The sequence below is a fragment of the Amphiura filiformis genome, chromosome 19 (assembly GCF_039555335.1).
Source record: "Amphiura filiformis chromosome 19, Afil_fr2py, whole genome shotgun sequence".
NCBI lineage: Eukaryota > Metazoa > Echinodermata > Ophiuroidea > Amphilepidida > Amphiuridae > Amphiura > Amphiura filiformis.
The window spans coordinates 26,746,225-26,756,906 of record NC_092646.1 but is presented as its reverse complement, the minus strand read 5'-3'; positions in this window follow the sequence as shown (position 1 = coordinate 26,756,906).

Genomic DNA, 10,682 nt, shown 5'->3' with positions numbered 1-10,682 from the left:
CTTCTCTGCTCACTGATTATCTCTCTTCCTTGTTGTTTTTGACACAGATATCAACCGTTTTTGGATCAATTAAACAAAAATCACATGATTTTACAAGTTTCCTTCTCGTCTTACTGCTCATTCTTTTCGTTGTATCTATCAATTAAAGGCATGCGTTTTCATTGCTCACTAGTGCATTTAACTGATGTGGCATATCAAATTCAAAACTTTTTCAAAATATGTTGAATGATTCATTGAAAGTTGTGTGTTACTGTTTATGAGCTTTCTGTGTTACTTTTTAATATTTGAGTGACTATATATGAGTTTTGCCATTTTTTTTCTGTTAAAACCAGGCAAAAACAGGTTTTTGCCCGTTTTTGCCACTTTGCCGGCAAAAACCGAACCCTGACTGAGCGATTGAAACAACACATGCCTCCGAAGTTATAGTAGTATCTGTTTTAGAAACCTACGGATCAAAGTTGTGAATGGATAATGTTTGAGGATTTAGGACGCCGTGGGTAACGGACCAACTGGTTAAGGACGAAGTGCAAGTCCCCCACATTATTGGGAGGCGACGTGTGAGACGTATTATGCCAATACCATATCAATATCATTCATTACTATGATATCAAATAATTGAAATTGCCAATACTATGACTGTATGAGGGTCAAAATGCCACACGCCAGTCGGGCTACTATAAGCAGACCCGACATCAAAGATACATAAGTCACTGGCGTCCAGGCATGTGTAAAGTCCATCCCTGTTATATTGCATGTAGAGCTCACCAAACTATTATTATGGAGCTCGAGATACAACTATTACTTGGCCTTTACAATTATTGTTCTGCTTTATCAAGATCCCACGCAGTTTGTTCCATTTCTATATATTTGAATATACCTCGTCATCTTCAGGATAATCATAAATTTCCACATCAACATTACGGCCTCTCATGGTCTCGTGTACGCATCCCTTATTTGTGTACTGAGTCGACACTGCTCCTTCCAAATTGAGGTCTGTGTAAACCTCAGAAGCCCTTTGCTCAGGACTCAAATCCATATAGTTTTCCCCGTTTGTTTGTGTTTTCCCTTGGTCATCAACCTTTCCTTGTGGCTCATCTTTCTGAGACGATGCTTTTGGCGACGACGACTTTGCGCTCTTTACCTTTCTGTACCAGATAACACCAAAGGCAATAGAAATGATCCATAAAATCAAAACGACCACAAACATTGTAAACCAGGCTGTGGCAGATCCACCTTTGTGTTCTTCTTGAGTTGCAGAGTCACCTTGTTCTGTCTCCGTTGTTGTGGATTTAACGGAGGAATTGTCGTCATAATTAACCCATAGATTGGCATCCGCTTTTACAGTATTGCTCTCAAACAAGGCAAAGCATGTTACCAAGGTACCATTATCTTCAGCAAGCACGGGTTCGATCCGCAAGGCTGAGTCTGAGGTAAACCTTCGTGATTGAGGAACTTCTGGTTCTGTAACCCATACCCTTTTAATTGGAATGACATGAGTCAGGTTGGTTTTGCAAGAATATTCTGCTTTCTCGAAGTCGTTAACACTTAAAGACGATGGTATCACATGTATTGCGTATAAAATGGAATATCCATACAAGGAACATTTCCGAGAAATTGAAAACTCTGAGCTATTCAAAGAACATGTAAACATGTCCGAGCTTCTAATATGTGTGCTGGTAATCTTAATTTCAGATGTTACAAACTCGTCTTCTTGATTGGTTGTTGAAGGAACTCCATTGACTTGCACTTGTGCGCTTTGAATTTCCCAATCTACAGACACTGCAGGGTTGCCCATCTCTGACAAACATGACAATGTCAACTGAGAGTTTGGTGTCACTGGTTTTACTGAGCATAAAGGAAACTCGCTTTTAGGGTAATACAAAACATTAAGTATTACAGATTCTGCCGCCACAGAATACTTTTCACCTCGATGATGTACACTACACGTGTAATTGCCACTGTCACGTCGGGAAACATTGCCTATTGTAATGTAGCTTTCATACCTATAGTATAACAGATCAATGTCAGGTCGTTTGTCAAGTTCTTCATCAATAAAAGTACCATTTCTTGTGAGCTCATCGCCGTCTTTACTCCAAACTATGTCTAGGTTGCCAATAGGCCTATACGCATCATATGACGCACAGTAAATTACAACTGCATCACCTTCCTTTAGATCTGCCGGATAGACATGAACCAGTTGATCAATCGAGTATCCGTAACAATTAGTAGCAATGAAGGACAATAAGAAAACCAAGGTAACCATGGTAACTACCACTTGCTCAGTCGTGATTCCCATAACTGATTTTACGGTGAGATTAACGGATGCTAGGATTTATAGACCTGCCAACAGAAGAACTAAAAGTCGAATGAGTTATTAATCGTGATTAAAATTCAAGTCATATAAATTATTTCACAATGTCATATCCCAAACATTTCCCTTCTGCAATGATCGCTTTAGTGCCGCCATGGAAGTAAGAGATGCATAGTTTCATACTGTGGATTTTTTTACAATCCCGGGTTTATAATAATATAACTTTCGAAACCGTACAAGGAAGTATAGTAATCATGGTCAGTAACAATTAAACAGAAAACATAACCATGATAACTGTGCTGTGAAAACATTACATATTTTTGTTCGTTTTATGTTTGATTGTGTTATGTTTTAAAGAACAAAACTTATTCTAAATTAGAGGAACTGGCTTAAGGGCTCGGATATAGCGACGTTTTCACGTATTTTGTCACAAGCACATCAGACATATCCCCTGCTGGATGTAGACCATTAGTTTTTCTCGATCATTTATGATTACAACATAGCTTCAATTTAAGTAAAATAGTGGGTACATCGGGACAAAATTGGAACACCAATGTTTTCACTAGCTAGTATCCCATTCTCACTAGAAAGGCAACTCAAGTTAAATTCAACAATCACAACACTATAAAAATAAGAACTCTTAAGAACTACAATATAGACTCTTTCAGATCCCTACTTGCAAATTGTGACTGGTCTTCTATCTTGAATTGTGATAATGTTGATACTGCATGCCAGAACTTTAAACAAATCTTTGTCAATATACTTGATCAGGTTGCTCCCAAGCGTCAGGTTCGAATAAAACAACGAACCCAACCCTGGGTCACTCCAAGTATTCTTGAAAGCATTAGAAAAAGGGATAACATTCGTAGAAAGTTGATAACTAAAACCCCGGGTATTGATTATCATGACTATACCACCTTTCGAAATCAAATCCAGAGGGAAGTGAAAGCTGCAAAAGCATCGTTTTTCAAGAATAAATTGGAAGAATCCATGGGAGATCAAAGAAAGCTTTGGACTCATCTGAAAAACTTAGGCTATAGCTCTAAAGCAAACTCTAAGGGTAAAATTGTTTTGGACATTGATGGTGAACTGTGTTATGATACCTTGTCTGTATGTGATTATATTAACAAATTTTTCACTTCAGTTGCTTCGGTCCTGGTTTCTAAACTTCCTGCTGGCTTGAACCAATATGACACAGCTTCAAACTCCTTTATTCAGTTCTATCAGAATAAAGGTGTCTCCCAGGGTGAATTCAATCTTAGACCAATTGATGAGGATTTTATTCTCAAGGAGCTCCGCAGTTTGAATGTTTTGAAGGGTGCGGGTTTGGATGAGTTAGCCCCCAGATTTTTGAGGGATGGAGCTGTTCAAATTGCCCCCTTGATAACACATATTGTCAACCTCTCTATCAATACTGAAACTGTGCCTGAAGATTTCAAGACTGCCAGGATCACCCTTCTGTACAAAAAGAAAAGTAAACTGGATGTTGGTAACTACCGCCCAGTGAGTGTTCTAAATTGTGTTTCAAAGATCTTGGAAAAGAGTGTTTATGTACAGGTTAAGGATTATTTGACACATAAAGATCTTATTTATCAGTATCAGTCTGGTTTTAGATCAGGATTTTCAACAGAAACTTGCCTTATATACTTAACCGACTTTGTCAAATACCAAATTTCTCAAGGAAATTATGTTGGAATGATGTTACTGGATGTCCAGAAAGCATTCGATAGTGTCAACCATAGTATATTATGTGATAAGCTTGAAGCTATGGGCATCAGCTCTGGTTGGTTTCAGTCATATCTGTGTAACAGAAAGCAACTTGTCTGCATTGATGGAATAAAATCATCTCTCCAAACTATAACTTGTGGCGTCCCTCAGGGCAGCCTGCTGGGCCCCTTGTTGTATTTGTGTTACAGCAACGACATGGAGATTTCAGTGCAGAACAAGTTACTGCTTTATGCGGACGACAGTGTTATCATTGCATATGACAAAGACCCCAAGGCTGTTGCTGATATGCTTGGCTCTGATCTTAAATCCTGCAATCAGTGGTTAGTGGATAATAAACTGTCTCTTCACGTTGGCAAGACAGAATGTATACTCTTTGGCACCAAAGCTAAGTTAAAGAAAGTTCCTGACTTCTGTGTTGCCTATGATGGTCATGTTATCAAATCTCAGGAGAGTATCAAGTATCTTGGTGTTTCAATAAACAATACACTGTCTGGTGAAAGCATGGTTAACTCTGTCATCAAAAGGCTTCTGGTCGCCTTAAGTTCCTCTACCGACATTCTCACATTCTCAATCAAACTTTGCGTAAAAATCTTAGTTCTGCATTGATTCAGTGCCACATGGATTACTGTTGCACATCTTGGTATAGTGGCCTCACTCAGAACCACAAAAATAAACTGCAAATTACTCAAAATAAGGTTGCTCGTTACATCTTGAAACTTTCCCCCAGAGATCACATTGGGCAACATGAGCTAAACCTTGTGAATCTTTTGAAAATTTGTGACAGAGTTAAACAGCTGAGGCTTAACCATGTCTTTAACATCTACCATTGTCAAGGTGCACTTTATCTTAATCAGAATTTCACTAGAACATCAAGTGCTCACTCTTATGGAACCAGATCAAGTGAATCCAATTTCATTGTTCCTAGGGTAAAAGGTATTGCCTCAAACACATTCTACTACAAAGCCATTTTGGACTGGAATGATCTCCCATCAAACATCAAGGGATTGCCTACCAAGTCTGCATTTAAACAAAGTGTCAAACAACATCTAGCCAGCAACTCTCTCAGTCAAGAGATGTCTGATTTCACTGTGTAGGCATTTTTTGGTTTCCCATTTGTTCTCTCATCTTTTCTTGGGACCCCATCGGAAATAAGCTTGCCTTTTCTGAGCTTTTCTGCGGGCTTAATGGGTTATCCCGGCTTGTCATTTTTATGTCCGTGTGCCCTGTTCCTAAATGGCTTTGTGGCTGATTAATTTATGCTTTAAATAATTTGTCGCATTGTTGTACTTTGTAATGATTTTTCTGTCTCTATAATTTGTTTTTGTATTCTAATGATTTTGCCAAATAAAAAACAAACAAACAAACTCAAGCACCCTCCTGAACAACCTATCAAAAAAGGGAATTTGGGAAATAAATGCCAATTTGCATAAAACAATAATGGCGGCTATTACAGGGCTCAGATTTCAAAATTGGGCGAATATGCTATGGATAAAACCATAACCATCTAATTTGTATTCCTCTCATTATTAGGATTTAGAAAAAGAATAGTTTGACATATCTTCGACGCATAGGGGGGCCTAGTTCTTATTCGCTACTTGCATGGTTCCGCGGGGAGAGCCTCGAACTGACAGCATACATGAATGGGAATTGAACCAGTCTAGGCCTATAATTATGTCAAACTATACATTTTCTGAATCCTTATATGATCAGAGGAACATTTTTGTATGGGTTTTAAAAACAATTCGGCAGTTTTGAAAGTCACCCCTGGTAGGCCCATATAGGGCTATAAACTTGGAAATCTTGAATTGCCGAGGTGACAATTATACCCTCTCATTTTGTACCACCCATAGAACAATAAACAGCGAAGAAAAACACTGTACTTTCAATTAATCAATAGTTTGCAGCCCTAGCCCCTCAAAGTTCAGTGTGTGCGGGGACTTTATGTGAGCATATAGGGGGTACATGACTTATGTCAGAAACACCTGTAGAGCCCGCGCTGATCTGGAGCGACCAGTTTTATATGTTTTAATATTACACCTCAGTATAGTCGGCATAACTTTCACGAAATGTTATCATCGCGGCCCTGAATTAGCCATTTTGTATACGGGGATGTACCATGCAGACTTTCCTGACTTGCTCTATTATACTTTCTGAGCTCTGTTGATTTTCCAACCCATATCAGGCTCATATCAGTCTATCAGTGTACCAATTTTTCACAAAACACCCAAATTTGTCCTACCCCAAAACCATGGCACATCCCCCGGCAACCAGGAAGACCCAGTAGCGTTTTTTTTTTTTTTTTTTGCTCAAAAAATGGGTCAACCTTTTCGGGCTGTAGCCTAATTGTTGAAGGGGCGGCACTGAAATTCACCTTTTCTCCACCCCCCCCCCCCAACCCCAGGTAGAAGCGGCCTGGGCTGATTATGCTCCCCGGATCATGCCACATCAGCGGTGTAGCTGGGATTTTTTCCAGGGGGGGGGGGCAGCCTGTAGGCCTATGGGGCGGGGGCCCAAATTCACCAAATTTCCCTGCACTTGGGGGGGCAAATAGACAATTTTGCCATGCTTAGGCCTATTGATAATAATCGTATGGTATTGCATATCAGTTCGGGGGCACTGCTAATTCAAAGACGTCTCTGATATCAAAGACTCTTCAGTGCCGAGCCACCTGACAGTATCATAATTCAAAGACGTCTCATAAATCACATACTCCCTAGTCTCAAAACCCAGCCGCAAACGATATTGTGAACGTGAACTGGCGCAACGGGAATAAATTTGCGAGTAGGCCTAATCAGCATGATCAGGGTTGTAGCTAGCCCAAGTGCCTGCTAGCTCCTGGTAATTTTACTATCCAATTTATGAATTAAATCGAGGGCTCGGGATACACTCTTTCTAGTGAACGTGAGAAATCGGAGAATGCTAAAAAAATGTTGCTCTTTTTCATGCTGCAGAATAACTTTGCTCCCTCGACGACATTTTGCAGGCTTTCAATTCTCCGGACACATCAAAACTGTTTATTTGTTATTTCGGAGCATATATATTTTTACAGATTTCCAACTGAGCCGCGAATTTTAGTTTTAGGCTTATGAACACTCGTGCTCAATAATTCCTCCAATTCAGCCGAAGTTTAGGCTTTTCTGTTTTGCTTGAGGGGAATGTGCTACAATAGGCCTATAGTCATTATATCTATGAAAGATAGGCCTATAATTCCTAACAAATTTCCTGCGGACCTGACTTCTGCATGGGTATGATTCGATGAACCTGCTCAATTAGGCCTATATGGATAAATGCAAGTTAGCCTTTTCTTTTTTGACGGAGAAGGGTGCCTGAGGGGATGTGTTCCCTCAGAAGTTGGAGAATTATTTTCAAAAAGTTATGAAAGGCACAATAAAGTCATTTGGTGTAAAAGTTTACACTTATTATTCGTATTATTTTGGGCATAACAGATTTCAACGGACCCGACTTGTGAGGGGAATATTATCCTCAAACTAAAAGCCAATTGGTGCATCATTTTGCATTAGGCCCCTATTATTAACTTATTTTTCCGACCATCATGATTAAGCATAGCCTATAGGCCATATAACCATGTCATGATAATGCATAATATGTATATTTTTACTCATATCTTGTAATAATAGATGAATCTCTCACTTGGAAATGTCACATAGATTGCGTATCTAGAACAATTTCAAGAAATGTTGGTGTCATGAATAAATTGAAACATTTTGTTCCAAGTCGTATTTTATTTACACTTTATTGTACGTTAATATTGCCTTATTTAAATTATGGAGTACTTTTATGGGGAAATACATGTAAAACTTACTTAGATCAAATTGTAAAAATTCAAAAAATGGGCTATTAGAACGGTGGCAAACGTTCACTATAGAGACCACGCAGCGTCATTGTTTGCTAATTATAACATATTAAAAGTTGAAGATATGTACACACTGGAATTAGGTACATTCATGTACAGGCACTCTATAAATGAGCTGCCCTGTTCATTTGATAATTATTTTACCAAACGTTCTGACATACATAACTACATAACTAGGTCTTTTTTGATCATGCCATACGTACAAGAGGTCCCATTCTTTGGAATTCTTTAGATAAAAATCTGAAAGCTTCAAAATCTGTTAAACATTTCCGCAATCAATTCAAAACAAAACTGATCTCTATATATAAGGGACCGTTCATTATTTCTACCGGGGGGGGGGCGGAGAATACATGGGGGGTCAGATGGTTTTTGTCAGGCAAAAGGGGGGTCAGATGGTTTTTAGTTATTGAAAGGGGGGTCAGATGGTTTTGCACATCAAAAATCCTGAGCTTCGGGGCTTCGCCCCTGGACCCCATCTGGAACATTGCCCTGGACCCCTGACCATTAGATTTGCACTTTGCGTGTCGGCCGACACTTTGGTCCTAGTCCGGACTTAAGTCTGGCCTCGGAGAAATCTGTGACTTGTTTTTCACCTGCCACGGTGTGAATTGACATAAATTTGTACCAAAACTAAGTAATTTATTATAACATTTTGAAAAAATGGGTCATTGGGTAAAACATTCCATAAAATGGAGAAAAATTCTAGATATTGCTTCTAATTTGCCAATACAAATTTATGTACAATACAAATTTGCTGAAATAAGAGAATTTTGAACCATATTTCATAAATATACATGTACACTGTAAGAATAATAAGCTGCTGCACAGTAATGCTGTGGTCAAACTCTTCTTTGTTCTTTTACAATGAAAAGAGACAACTACACCACCCCAAACTGCTCCCCCAATACACATCCACTATCAAACCCCACCCCACACAGGTGTCATTTCCATACACTACAAAGACTCGCCCCAAACCACCATGACAGTAAACTTGGGCAATGTATTCAAATACATTATAGAAAAATAACATCATCATCATCATCATCATCATCATCATCATCATCATCATCATCATCATCATCATCGTCGTCATAATAATAATACTAATAGAAATTCACCCTTTCAGAAATTATATTATGGTTGTGTGATGGACAAATGTTCTGGACAAATGTGCAGTGGCAGCCAGCCAGTGAGTAGTGAACACATACAAACCACAGACACCCTAGCCCTATGTATGGATGGGGTGTACATGTCTGTGTGCATGTTTCTCTCTTTCAAGAGTTTAATGAATTAGAAAGTTCCATGAAAGAAATTTTAGATATTTTTATACAGTCAAAATATTTATTAAAATATGTATAATTATCCAATTATTTCATTAACGATAACAGTAACGATTCTGGGAAGTGACAGAAAAATAATTTGGTGGATATGTAGGATATTTAATATGACAACAAATTTGGAATCAAATTTGAGATCTATTTTGACATTTTTAGATAATCATTTCACATGGATCTAATTGGACCTTCTGTGTCCAAGTGAGCCGAACCGAGTCTGTTTGTGTCCGAGTCCAGCAAAAAGTGGACTTGAGTCCGATCCGATCGATACATCACTGATTTATGTATGGTAAAAAAAAGATGTCACAAACTACTTTTTATTCCTTTTAATATACTGATGAAGAAGATTTTGCAACTCATTCATTTTACACCAAAGGGGGTATGTACTGCACCCAGTATCAACATGTATGAGAAGTTGATGCATATTTACAATTTAAGATGGTTTGATAAATGAAGAAATTAAACTTGTTTGATTTTTTATATTCTGTATGATTGAATTAAATTACAACCTCTTTACAAAAGAAATTTTGAAGTCAATGATTTAAATTAAAAAACAAAATAAATTCATTTTACAGCCATTTTAGCCTAATTACATAAAACTAATGAATTATAATAATTTTGACCCCAAGTTTCCAAACCTGCCACTTGAAAGATTATTCTTGGTGCAAAAAAACAGTAACTTTAATCAGTCTTATGGATAATATCACTGTGGTTTGTTCAGGGACCTGTGGTATTGAAGTACATACATGTACTAGCTGGAGCACTAGGGTGGCAGTTTGAACCAAAAACTGTGTACATGCATGTGAAATAAATAATATTAAAAACAAAAAAAACATTTTAAAATATCCAGTGGGGTTCTACCTGGTTGAAGGTATTTGAGGATGTGCCACGATTTTGGGGTCCTTTTCAGCGATTTTGGTATATTGATGGGTGGCTATTACGTAAAGACCAATATTTGGAGAAAAGTGCCAAATTACTGCAATTAGGGTAAATTTTGGTGCATTTTGTGAAAAATTGGTATACTGATAGCTGGGTGGCAAAAACAGTAAAGGCATAATTTTTCAGTCTGATATGTGGCAGTGATGTGATCCATGCGCGCATCTATTGCGCGTCATTGCGTGTGTGCATACGTCAGCGCTTTAAGCGTCCACTAGCTACTTGCCTAATGAAATGCACACTGACATCACTGCTACAAAGGTCTGATGTGATGGCACATCCCTGTAACCAAATTACAAAGACCCCACTCCTCCACAGCAATTTCCATTTTGGTTGGGGGGGGGGGTCATATGATTTTCATGTAGCTCGGAGGGGGGGTCATATGGTTTTTATTATCGGAGAAGGGGGGGTCATATAGTTTTCGGCAGTGACTTTCTGTCTGCTCCCGGCCCCCCCTCCGGTAGAAATAATGAACGGTCCCTAATTAATCTTTTCCGTG